Raw genomic sequence first — 13,875 nt, forward strand, 5'->3', positions numbered from 1 at the left:
GGAAATCCTTCAAGAGATCTTCGCCCTTTGGGGAACCCCTCAGGTGGATCTGTACGCCACAAGCACCAACAGGAAGTGCGATCTGTTCAAGGGAATTTCCCCCGAGAGGAGCTCTGGGAGACGCGTTCGTAGTGGACTGGGAGTTTCCACTCCTACGCCTTTCCACCAGTCCCTGTTATTCCTCAAATGATCAGGAGGTTGAGAAGATTCCGGAAAACCATGATCCTAATTGCCCCGGACTGGGCCAGGAGAACGTGGTACCTGGACCTTCTAGATATGTCCATCTGTCCTCCAATCCGTCTTCCACTCAAAGAGAATCTTCTCTCGCAGAAGGGAGGTCAGGTTCTCCATCCAGACATCAGAACCCTCAACCTTCACGCTTGGCTTCTGAAAGGTTGAGGTACAAGGATTGGGATCTCCCTGATGACATCATGGAGGTGTTGCTTTCGGCCAGAAGACCAGCAACAGTCTTTATACCGCTGCCGTTGGAACAAGTTTTGCAGCTGGTGTAGGGAAGAGAATATCGACCCTTTTTCATGCGGTACACCAACGGTGCTATCGTTTCTACTCTACTTGGCAAACTCAGGCCTTCAAGTTGGCACTGTAAAAGGCTATCTCGCAGCGCTTTCGATCTTCAAGCGCACTGCGGAGGAACCATCGTATTTCAAAATTCCTCTAGTGGTACAATTTCTCAAGGGTCTGACTAATGTTTACCCTCCAAAACCATTCCAGGTTCCATTATGCGACTTAAATTTAGTCTTAAACTTCTTAATGGGCACTCCATTCGAGCCACTTCACTCTTGTGCATTAAGATTTCTCACACTTAAAACTGTCCTACTTGTAGCACTAACATCGGCTAGAAGGGTGAGTGAGCTTCAAGCTCTCTCCTGTAAACCCCCACATACAAACTTCCACAAGGACAAGGTTGTCCTCCAGGTGAAGCCTAATTTTCTCCCAAAGGTAGTTTCTGAATTCCATATTACTCAGAAAATTACCTTGCCTTCATTCTACCCTCCTCCCCAGCCGGGGAAAGAGGAGGAAAGACTACACAGGCTGGACCCTAGGCAAGCTCTCATCTTTTACATCAGCTGAATGGCTAGAATCAGGCAAGCAGACCAGCTGTTTGTAGGATACTCAGGTCACAAGTTGGGACTACCCATAACAAAACAAACCATCTCCAGGTGGATCATCTTGGCCATCCTGAAATGTTATAGACTGAGGGAAAGAGCCACCCCAAAACCTCAGGGCTCATTCGACCAGGGGGTATTGTAGCTTCTTCGGCTCTCCAGAGAGGGGTACCGGTCCGGGACATATGTGCGGCTGCCACATGGTCGTCCGCACATACATTCACAAAATTTTACAACCTGGATTCCTCCACTGCTCAAGAGACCAGATTTGGCAAAGCCGTATTACACCCGGTCCATCCCTAAAGGGATATATAACACTATCACTCCCTCCTCCAATTACATACCACTGCTATGGGAGTCTATCAAAGATGAGGAATACGTCGGAGGACACAATCCCTTCGCAGAACAAGTTAATTTCTTACCTGGTAACGTTCTTTCGACGGGATGTTCCTCCAACGTATTCCTTATCGCCCCTCCATCCATCCCCGCAGTGATAACTTCCCTTGTGGTTGCAGCTTTCGCTACTTCAAGGTTACTAACCAATTCAGGCATGTCTTTCTTATACTACAAAATGGAACTGAGCAGCGGACGCAGCGCGTGTCTATTTATAGGCATGGTGACGTTGGCGCCGGTACGGTGCCGTCGAGGGACATCGACTCGGCGGACGTAGATGCGCAGCGCCCTCTACAGAGAAATAATTTCCGAGGCCAGCAAGCTGGAAACGTATATTAAAGATGAGGAATACGTCGGAGGAACATCCCGTCGAAAGAACGTTACCAGGTAAGAAAGTAACTTGTTCTTCTCAGACATTTCCCTCTGGCCACTCACCGAAACACCCCACCAACAGCACATGGCCTACCGTCCCGCGTTCCCACAGGTGTCCCGATGTAAACGGTACCTCACATGTGTGGGTGCACCTACCGGGGGCGCAAAAGGAAAAGGGTAACCCACTGGTCACCCCAAGCCTTTCGCCACTGCCCATTGTGTTCATGTGGGCAACCTACAGATTTGGGCCTAGGGTGTCGAAGCCAGCAGGGAAAACAGGGAACCCCATGCATTTTCCAAAAGAGGACACCCGTGGGAACCCACACATGGCCAAATTGGAGGGGCAGCCCATCTCATGTAGCCCTCCCCAGGGGCAGATAATGGGGGGGGGGTGGGGGGGCCTGTCCTGCACTCCTCCCTGGGCTCAGGCGTCCGTCCCTAGGAGCAGATATCTTGTCCCAGGGAGGGCTGCATGACATCGCACCCACTCCATTGCCGTTGGGGGGAGGGGGTCAATGCCCCATCCCATTAGAAACTTCCCAGACCCTTTGGGGTGCCCCACAGCCCCCCTAAAAAGCATTTTAGGGGGGGGCCCACCATTTTCCATTTTTTCTTTGTTTACGAAACTTGCCCTGGTGCAGAGGGGGGCACATTGGTGTGCCAATCTGGCCCCGGGGTGCCCAAACCTTACTGCCCCACCCACTGGGGGGCCTGTCCCACCATTTGTGGCGGCCCTCTCCTCACCCACACCGAACGGAGGGGGGGGCACATCATGCAGCCCTTCCTAGGAGGCTCGGAGGGCAGCATGAGGGGTCGCCCCCGCCACCCCCCCAGCCATTTGGGGTGGGGGGGGAGAGGGCCACCAAAAAAGTTGGGGCAGGACCCCCAATAGATGGGGCAGTAGGGTTTGGGCACCCTGGGGCAGATTGCCACACTAATGTGGTCATCTGCACCAAGCGAAGTTGGGTAAACAAAAAAAAATACACATTCACAGGCTGCTTTTTAGGGGGGTCTGAGGGGCACCCTAAATTGGCAGCAAATGAGGTACTGCAACGGGGGGTGGTCCTCAACCCCCCACCCCAAATGGAGGCCCATCTCATGCAACCCTCCCTGGGGGCAGATAGGGGGGGGGGCCCACCTCATGCATCTCTCCCTGGGGTCAGATGCCCCTTCCTAGGAGCAGATATCAGCCCCCAGGGAGGGTTGCATGAGGTGGGGCCCTCCATTTGGGGTGGGGGGGGGGGATTGAGGGCCACCCCCATTGCAGTACATCATTCGCTGCCAATTTAGGGTGTCCCTCAGCCCCCCTAAAAAGCAGCCTGTGAATGAGTATATTTTTTGTTTACCCAACTTCGCTTGGTGCAGATGGCCACATTAGTGTGGCAATCTGCCCCCAGGGTGCCCAAACCCTACTGCCCCATCTATTGGGGGTCCTGCCCCACCTTTTGTGGTGGCCCCCACCCACCCCCAATGGCTGGGGGGGGACACCTCATGCAGGCCTCCCTGGGCCTCCTACAAACGGCTGCGTGAGGTACACCCCACCTCCATTTGGGGTGGAAGGGAGGGCCACCACAAAAGGTGGGACAGGACCCCCAATAGATGGGGCAGTAGGGTTTGGGCACCCTGGGGGCAGATTGCCACACTAATGTGGCCATCTGCAACAAGCGAAGTTGGGTAAACAAAAAATATACACATTCACAGGCTGCTTTTTAGGGGGGGTCTGAGGGGCACCCTAAATTGGCAGCGAATGATGTACTGCAACGGGGGGTGGCCCTCAACCCCCCCACCCCAAATGGTGGGCCCCACCTCATGCAACCCTCCCTGGGGGCAGATGGGGGGAGCCCCACCTCATGCATCCCTCCCTGGGGTCAGATGCCCCTTCCTAGGAGCAGATATCTGCCCCCAGGGAGGGTTACAAGGGGTGCCCCCTTTCTACTTGGGTTGGGGGGCATCCCCCCTTTCATTCAGTAAAATATCCATGGTGGCCAGTGGCTCCCCACCCCTTCCCCCCACCCCCTTTCCCCATCATTTCTATTTTCTTTTTCCATTCCCCTGGGGCAGATGGTCAGCCATCTGCCCCAGGGTTCACATGCATGTGCCCCCATGCTTTGGGGGCCGGGAGGGGGGAGAGGGCTGCTTACGTGAGGCAGCCCCCTCGCAAACGGATCCATGGTGGTCTAGTGGGTTGCTGGTCACGGATCGAGCGCTCTGTGCCGATCTGTGACCAGCAATGCCTCATATATGTGGTGTCCTTGGAAAGGGGGGGACCCCCCTTTCCAAGGACACCACTCTTTGCAAAATCCCTGGTGGACTAGTGGGCCCCAGGGCCCCAAACACCCTCCCACCTCCCCCTTCCCTCTAATTTAATTTTTTTTAAAAAGTCACCCCGTTTTCACCCCTAGGGGCAGTGATCTTCCCCCAGGGGTCTCTGCCGCTGTAGCCCCATGCCTTGGGGCCACCGGGGAGGGGGGCTGCTTACCTAGTAAGCAGCCCCCCTCCCCCAGCGTCACAAACGGATCTGTATTGATCCGGTGGCATTGCTGCCCACGGATCGCGCGCCCTCCACCCGATCCACGGGCAGCAATGCCACACAATGGGTATCGTTGTAAAGGGGAGAATCTCCCCTTCCCAACGATACCCGCCTCGATCTCCGGCTTGAAATACAGCCGGAGATTGAGGTGGACAAAGGTCTTACCTTCTCTCTTCCCCGCAGCAGCCGAAAATGGCTGCTGCAGGGAATTTACTTTGTTTCACGCCGACGTGCGTTACGCACGCCGATGTGAAACAAGGTAATCTAGCCCCCTGGCAGTGAGGGGGGACCTTCCCCTCACATAGCCCGGGGGTTGGATTACAGTTTTGAGCGATCCCTCCTTTGCAGGGATAGCTCAAAACAAGGTGCCGAAAAGGACAGGCTATCTTGTCCTTGGCACTGCATGTGCACTGTCAAGGACGAGATACCACCTCGCCCTTGGCACTTAAAGGATTAAAGACTAAACCCTGGGCCCACCACGCCCTGCATGCCGAGGCCACCATGGACGTCGAGGGAGCCTCCAGCAATGCAACATCGGCATCCTAAGGGACTCCAAGGGCGATCAGGATCCAATGGATTCCTGCATGCGAGCCCCCGACTCCCAACAGGCAGCCTGGCGGTTCTGTTACAGAGACGATACCCGGCGGATCAAGCACCTCCATTACATGCCACACCAAACGCATGCCACATGGCCGACAGTCCACCAAGTCATCGACCGATAAGCGACATGCAGTGTCGAAGAGAAGGTCCAAACATTCCCTGTTCTCTGGTCCGTGTGGTCACGATCACCACATGCCAGGAACCCGAAACAGGCATTGACATCTGTTTCTGACACTGCGTCCAAATCTGGAAAGTCCTCTGGTTCTGGCGAGCTTGCGTCAAAAGGCGGGTTGACGGCCCCTGCAAAAAGATATAAAAAATGAGCAACTTAATAAAGTCTCTCATTCCCTTCTGAAGGCCAGAACATCGAAAAACCCTCGCGCCTCAAAATCACAAGGTTCAAAGAGTAGGGATTATTCTACCCCTGAGGACACCCATTCAGGGGCAATGCATCACAAACAGCCCCCTGCTGCAGAGCCTCTGCCTACACCTGCTCCCTCAGTGTTGCCAAGCTCCTCCCAATGGACCCCCGAACAGTTGATGGGGGTCATTATATTTGGTTATTTTATAATGCGCTTAATACCCAGAGGTCTCTGAGCGCGGACCCAGGTCTCTACCCTCGAGCTATCCTCCCGGCCCTCGTGAGGAAAGTCTCTCGTTTCATACATTTCTTTGATCAACTCCCCAACCTTCACGGCCCCCCTTAAGGTGAAGCAGCTAGCAAACAGCCCAACCAAAAGAACCCGCCTGGACTCTACACAAACGAATACCTCGTCATATCAAGACGTCTCTCGGAACATCTATCGCCACACTCATGGCTCACAAGACCCTGTCTCATTTACAGACCCAGAAGACCAAGGGGGACACAGGGGACTTAGACCAATACTTTGTTGAAGATTAGGTATACATCCTCCAAACCCCAGACCATACTGACCAACCAGTGGCTGATTGCACGTGTGAACAACCAGCTTCAGTACAATGACTTGCTCTTAAAGACTGCAGAACACTTTAAGATGGATAACCTGGAAGCTCAAGTCGATAAGGACTTTGCAGAGGACATTCCTGGGGATAATAGATCTGCAGCACAGTTCATTCCACTTCTTCAATCTGTCCAGAGGCATATTCAGCCCTCTACTTAACCCCAATCTGTCAAGGGCAGTCAACCCACACATTGAAAAAATGTTCAGACCAGTCTCATATGACCCTTTTCACATCAGGTGGCAGCTAAAGCACGACTCTCTAGTACACTCCACCACTAGAAAGAGAGCAGGAACAACTTTAGCCTCTCAAAGTCCTTCCTGACCAGGAGAGTAAGACGATCTACACCCTGGGCAGGAAAGTAACTTCCTTGGCTGCCTATCGAGTGAGAATAGTGAATACTACGCCATTATCCAGCTATAATTGCCACAAGTGGGACAAGGTTGCACACCAAATAGACTTGGTTCCAGCGCTCCTAAAGACACCGCTCTTACACACTATTGCTGGAGGGAGGCAAGTAGGCAGCTGCATTCTTTTTAAATTGAAAAAACATCAACATTTCCCTAGTAATCCCCTCCTGCCCCCATCCCATCCCCTCCCGCCCCCCCCCCCGAAAAGACTTCCTTCCGATTCTGCCAAAACCTGAGCTTCAGGATCCGAATATGTGCAAGATTTTTGTCTTATGTGGGCACCATTGTTCCATATAGACACTGTGTCGGAAGGGAAGTCCTGAACCCCATTTGTTTAGTTTTCCTGGTTGCCCTGAATCTTATAAGTGATCTATTCCATTACCACATATGACCACACCTTCTACAGCCAGTCATAAATTGACAGTGGGGATTGTTGCTTCAATTTTTTGTGCTATCGCTAGCCAGGCTGCAATCAGTAAGCCCATGAAGTTCCGCTTTTGTAGTTTCATCATCTCTTGACCGGGGATCCCACAACCCACAGAGCTATACTTTTCCTCCCACCTGTCTCCGATCTTCGAACATTCCCAGCATTTGCAATTTCACATTGTCCCAAAAGTTTGGGATTCCTGTGCATTCACACCATATTTGCTTCCAGTTCCTCCCCCGCCCACAGCCCCTCCAACATATATTTGTTTGCAGGTACATTGCATGTAACCTCTGGGGTATAGTGCCATTGAAATCAAATTTGTATCCACTTTTTCCTGATCTGTATTGCCAGTGTTTGTTTTTGGATAGCCCTCCATATGTTACCATTGTGTCCTTGGTATTGTGTCCCTAGTGTTCCCATTTCTGTATATCATTCCATTGGACTTCCTTATTTTGTGTGTTTATAAATGTATACATGTCTGAGACTAATTTATTTGAAGCTGTGTGGGTCGTTATATAGGATTCAAAGAGGTTAGCTCCCTAGTCACTGCTAGCCTAAGGTTTGCATTGTCGCCCAATGTCACAACCGTTCATATTTATACCTGTCTTTTGTTGTCAGGCCCAGTAGGGTCTTGCAGTCTTGAAACGATCCAACTTTCTGTTCATGGTACATATCTCTGATTTTATGCACCCTGCTTCCTCCCATTTTTTTGTATGCCCTCTTCTCCATCCCCGTCGGAAAGTCTATTTTCAAGCATAGATCTAAAGTGAGCCGGCTCTTCCGTTAGCACCACTCCCTTTTTTGCCTCGTCCTATACGTCTGTCATCTTCATCACCTCGCTTTTTTGAAGGTTTGAGTGTCTGTTTCCCTTTCCATAGTAGTTCCGATGGTGGTGTGCCGCTCTGTGCTGGCTGGCCCAGATCTTGTGCGAGTTCCCTAGGGCCCATTCTTTTAGTACTTGCAGCTGTGCTGCTTCATAATATTTGCAGAAGTGTGGAAGGGCTAGACCTTCCGAATGTTTTGGTGCCATCAGTGCTGTTTTTGCCACTATGGGGGGGATTTTGATTGGTTACGCCTGGAAGTAGTACAATAATTTGGCAAGGATGTTCATTTTTATCTAGGTCATTCAACCCCACCAAGATATCGACTGAGGGTTCCATCTCTCGAAGTCTTGTTTTTATTCTTCCAAGCAGCTGCAGGAAGTTCTTCCTGTATAGCTGTTCAACTCGTTCCGTAAGAGTAATACCCAGAGAAGTAACCCCTTTGTCTATTTTTTTGTTGTATGGAGGAGGATCATCTCCTTAACTAATCTCAGCCCCCGGCTAGCACTAGCATTTGTTTTGTCAATTTTCAGTCCCAAGATGGTTACATATTCCAATTCCTGCAGCAGGGCTGGGAGTGTCGGTGCAGGATCTGACAAAGCCATCAGCATGTCATCTGCATATGCCACTACTTTATGGGGTTTTCCTGCTATTTTTATGCCTTTCGGGACTTTGAAGTCCCTAATTAGTATTAGGAGGGGTTCTAGGAAGATTGCATAGAGAAGCAGACCTGGGGCACCCCTATTTCATTCCTCTTCTTATTATCACTCTGTGATCTCTCCATTTATAGCTATACGGATTCTGGGGGGTGGTTGTAGTTGGCTTGGACCATTCTGACAAAGGGATCCCCGAAGCCAATATGTTTCAGAATGTGAAAAAGGAGCAACCATTATACCCGGGCAAATGCCTTTTCCGTATCCAACAAAAGCAATTTCGCCAGGGTCTGACATATCCCCATTTTCTCCACCAGATGTATTATTTTTTTTATCGTGCGTCTGCCTTGTGGGAATAAAGCCTGATTGGTCTTGGCCTATCAGTTTGCGGAACATGTGTGTTGGTCTGTTTGCTAGGATTCTCATATAGTTTAGCGTCTAAATGGATTAGCGTGATCAGGCGGTATGATCCCAGGTGGTTCAGATTGTTCCCTGGTTTATGAAACACTAGGACCTTGGGCTCATTCATTGACTGGGTGGTGTTTCCCACTTTGAATGTGAGTCTAGTTGGGATTGGGGACATTATATCTATGCATTTCCTATAGAAGATTGCAGTGGAACCATCAGGACCCTGGGATTTATTCATGGGCATTTCTAAGATGGCTTTTTTACCTGCTCTATTTTATTTTTGTCCAGCAGCTGGCGGTCGGTTTCTGATATGCACGGGATTATTTTGGAATTCAGATAGGCTTCCTGGTCCTGTCCGGAGGGGTTGCCTGATGCATAAAGTGACTGATGGAATTCTTTAAAGATGTTACCTATGTCTTCCGTTCTTGTCATTAAAATCCCCAATTTATCTTTTTTATTTTTTCAAACATTTGAGTGCGTTTGGCTCTCAGTTGTCTAGCTAAGTATTTGCTGACTGTTTGCTTTCGTGTAGTACCAATGTTTCAGGTATAAGAGGTTCTTCTCTGCCTGTTTCGTTCGGACAGCTTCCAGTTGGCCCTGAACATGTCTCAATGACTTCAACTTGTTAAAGGGCTTCTGTATTTCTCCCTGTATTTCTCGCAGTTTCCCCTCTAGATATTTTTCCCATTGATACCTCTAGTCTCTGGTTGCTTTGAGAGCAATCAGTTGTCCCATTATGACAACCTTAAAGGCTTTACATAAGGTTTCCCGCGATATCCCAGCAGAATCGTTTTTGATAAAGTATTCTATTATACTATCTGACCCTATTCTCTCGTAGGGGATCATGTAAAATATCAGATGGGAGTTTCAGCCGCCAGAGCCCCGCTCTCTTGACTAACGCCCAGAGTGGAGCATGGTCTGACATCAAGATGGGACCTAGTTCTATCCCCTGGATTTTCCCCAAGAGCGCCATCTATGCCCAGATATAATCTATCCTGGACATTGTGTGGTGTACATGAGAAGTGTGTAAACCCATTTTGTTGGCCCATTCTCTCCCGCCAGACCTCGCACAGTGAGTGTGTTGCCATTTTTCAGCATAGATTACTTGATGATGCTCCCTGGCTCTGTTCTGTTGCCACTTCTATCTAGGTTGGGTTGCCACGCTAGGTTAAAATCCCCTGAGTGCCACCTCCCCCGTAGCAAACCTTTCTAGGGTGCACCACAGGAACCCATCCGGTCTTATATTCGGGGCATATATTGATGCAAGTGTTATTGGTTGATCCTCCAGGGACACATTTGCAAATATATACATCCCTGTTTTGTCTGCTTGTGTCATGTACTTGTATCCAACTTTCTATGGAATGCCAGGATCACCCCGGCCTTTTTCTCTTGCGCATTGGATTGGAGCATATGGTTGTACACTCTCGGGCGTTTTTTTTTCTCCCCTCGTCTTTTTCCCCCAACATGAGTCTCCTGTAGCATTTGAATATCGAATTCCCCCCCCCCCCCCCCCCCCCCATGGAGGTTTTCTATCTTCCTTTTTTACTGGGCTGTTTCTGACCCCGTACATTGTATGTAAGGATTCTTATCCCTTCCATATCTGTAGGTTTCCTGGCCCTTCCATCGCAAGTTCCGGCTTTGCTTCTTCCCTTCCGGTTGCCCTTCCCGACCCCCCCCTCCCCCTACACCCCAACTTGATGTACCCTCTCTTGCCCCATAACTGCCCTGTGGAGGGTGCAGTGAACTACGGCTGTTCGGGTGAATTGCCAGTCACACCTGACCTTCAGTATGCTCCGGGTAAACTTTGTTGGGTTTCCTAAACCCCATCTGGGCTTAGAGTGGATGGCCCCAGTATTGGCCCCCCTCTCCGGCCACAACATGCCTGTTGGATTAATGATAACTTTTGCCCCGTCTGGGGTTAGTTGCTGTTGAGTGTCCCCTCTGGATACCACGTTCATTTGGAGTCTGTGTCACTACTTGTAGCCATTGAATTTTTTCCTTTGAATAGATTTCCATTCCCAGTGTCTTTTTCATGGTCTGTCACTGCTTGTTTGCTTTTCCACGTCTTTTCTCTTCTTGTATGTTCAGGATCTGCAGACCCTCCTCACAGGAAAGTCACTGTTTCTTTCCGTCCCCTGCAAAGAAGACACTGAACGGGAAGGTCCATTTATATTGTATTTGCTTTGTCACCAGTTCTTTAACCAAGGGGCCCATCTTTCCCCTTTTCTGTAGCATTGTTTGGGCTAGGTCCTGGTATAGCTGTACTTCCACCCCATTCTTTCGGATTTGCCCCATTGACTTTGCTATGCGTAAAATTTGTTTCTTCTTGTGGTATGAAGAGTACAACCAGGACATTGCAGGGGCATGCTGACGGGTTCACCTGTTCTGTGTCGACTTGGCCTATCTGGATCTCTTCTTTGCTTGACAGTGTCCTTAAATACTTGCTGTACTGCCTTTTTGCACTCTTTCTTCCACCGTTTCCACCATATTCTTGATCCGGATGTTGGATCTGCGGGACCGGTTTTCCAGATTCTCACATTGGAGTTCTAGGTTATGTGTGAGGCGGACCAGATGTTCTGTTTCCCCGCTTTGCCTTGCTTCTTACTCCACATTTTGCACTACTCTCTCGTGTCTGTTCTTCAAGCTTGAGAGAGGAAACGCAGTGCATCAACGGACCCAAGCGCTTGGGAGCTCGTGCTGCCTGCTACTTACGAACACTTGGACCGATTACATGTGCATGGAAGAGGGATACTTTCGATACCTTTTCATACGAATCAAGGCAGTTACGTGGCAGAAACGTAGCGGCAGAGGTGTTTTTACACCCCTTTTTTTTTTTCTCCCCTGAGGAATGTTTAAACGTCTACAGTTGAGACGTTCCCCTCTTCACCATTACTTAGCAGTATTTGCAGTGGCAAAACTGGCCTTGTGGTTTGTCTTTCTACTAAAAGCCTTCAGTCACATGGAAGCACCCCAGCGTGGAGACATTCCTCACCTTCCCAGACAAATTGTAATAATGTGTCTGTTATGATATTCATCTATTGTGTATAGTGGATTTCGTTTTGGATCCCCTGATGAAGTTCACGCAATTTATTCTAAATATATGTGAATGAAACGTGTCGGACATATGAGCACCTCACATTGCAAGGTGTGGTTCATCAACCAACTTGGTGGTTTCAGTCACCCCAGTAGCACTTTTAAGGGGTAGACTATTAACAGAGTTGATTATTAACACACTTGGAACAAATCGAGCATAGTGGTTGTTTTGGAATTGCTACATCCCAAAGCTTTACTATACACCAGGGTTTGTTTTGTAGTGTTCTGTCTAGATTTGTATAGGCAGGAGTCTGTAGGGTGTATAGGTGACACAGAGGCATGTTGGTGTGATTGTTTTTCAGTTTTTTAATATTCTTTTCAAACTGATTTAGAACGGTATTGTGGTTTTGTATTTGATTTAGTAAGAGTGCACCATGTTTTACACTTTTTTAAGATGTGTTGATTTTTTTTTTTTAAAGATTGCATATTGTTTTTTCTTTAATAAAATTGTACTTTGTTATATTTGCTTGTCAAAACCTGGAACTTGGTCCTTATTTGGTCTATGGACCTTGAGTGGGAGTTGAGGGTGAGTTTGCAGAGGAGAGTGACATGCTGTTCCCTTTTTGTCTAGTATTGTCTAGAAGGCTTTTCAAACGAGTTCAGGAACAGACGTCTTTAAATAACTCGGTTGGTCTCTGTTATTAATTGTTCTTCAAGCTTAGCCACATCGACTTTTAGTTCTACTGCCTGCTTCATTTCATCTTTCAGCGATTCAAATTCGGTGTGTACTGGAGCCATGAATTGCTCCTGGAATTCATTGAACCACGTTTGCATGTCCTCTTTAGTAGCCATCGTTGGATGTGGTTTCGTATTTGGATGTGGTTCTCCCTGTGTCTTCCCTTTCGCTGGGGTGGGTGTGTCGTTACGCCACAGTTGTATCAAATTTGTATATTGTCTGGCTATAGGGTTCTGTGTCGCTTCTGCTCCCTTACCTCTTGATTTGGACATGTGGGCTGTCGGATGTGAGAATCTCCGGATGTCGTAGGACCGTATTTTTCCTCTAGACTTTGCTATTGGTGAGGTATTACTGTCCTCTTGTGGGGCTTTTAAGCGTTGCTTCTGTGGGGGGGTAGACAATGAACGTTATGTGACTTACTGGGTCTCCTTCCCCTGACTTTCCGCCTCCTGGTTGCCATGGTGCCTATTCCCACCTACCTGGACTGTCCTGTGAGCCTGTGGTGGCTGATCTGTGGTCTGGCGCGCCTTTAGTGTATTGCGTGTGGCGCTGAGGTGTGAATAGATTTTATTTCTTTTTTATTTTGGTCTGGGGAGACTGGGAGGGGGTGGTTCTCCTGTGTAATCCCCTCTGTTGTTGACTCTTCGGAATATGTGGACTGTAGCCTGTCACACCCCTGCAGATTACAAGCAGTGTTGGGGTTATGGTGGCCTTCCTACTGTCCTGTCTAAATGGTTCTCCTGTGTCTCTGATGGGTGTCGGGTGGTTTTCTGAATTCGCGCTCTGTTGTAGGCCTTCCCTGTTTGTAGCCTCCGAGCAAAGTTGTTTGTGGTGTGACCCCCACCCTTGGGAAATTTTGCGTGGAACTGTGGGATGTCCCCTTTCGGCCTGTCTGGTGCAAGTGTTTATCCTGAGAATGCCTCCCTGTGTTTAAGCCTCCGGCTATTTTATATCTGCAGGAGTCTTGGCGGTGAACTGCCACTAATTGTAAGGTACCGGGTGGATGGGGAGGCCAGTCATAATTTGGTGGGTAAAGTTGTGCTGTTCCGGTGGGGATCAGGGTGGGTTATAGTATTGCTTCCCTCACTGTGTTGCTGTCCCGTTTGCTCCTCCTGTTTCGGGTCTCCGCACCTCCTTGCTCCAAGTTCTTGATGTTGCGGCTTTCGCCTTACTTTATCGTCCTTTGTTTGCTGGTCCCGTTTCAGGTTGGCGCTCCTCCCAGTTCCTGATGGCGCTGCACACTTCTTCCTTTATTATTCTGCTGCACTGCGGTTTCACCTCTTCTTGTCTGTTGCACATCGAGCTGCTTCCGGGGGTCTGACGCCTCACCGCTTTTTACTGCCACGTTGGTCCGGAGCGCTGTGGTCTGACCTCGTCTCTGCCTTGA

At 49.4% G+C, this 13,875-nt stretch overlaps 1 protein-coding gene across 1 annotated transcript in view; it reads left to right on the forward strand.

Annotated features, from left to right (window-relative positions):
* The window catches only part of PSMD11 (proteasome 26S subunit, non-ATPase 11), a 996,429-nt gene that overhangs the window by 180,277 nt on the left and 802,277 nt on the right, over positions 1-13,875 (forward strand). The window lies entirely within an intron of this gene.

This window comes from Ambystoma mexicanum, chromosome 13, assembly GCF_040938575.1.
Source record: "Ambystoma mexicanum isolate Mex_15411 chromosome 13, UKY_AmexF1_1, whole genome shotgun sequence".
Lineage (NCBI taxonomy): Eukaryota > Metazoa > Chordata > Amphibia > Caudata > Ambystomatidae > Ambystoma > Ambystoma mexicanum.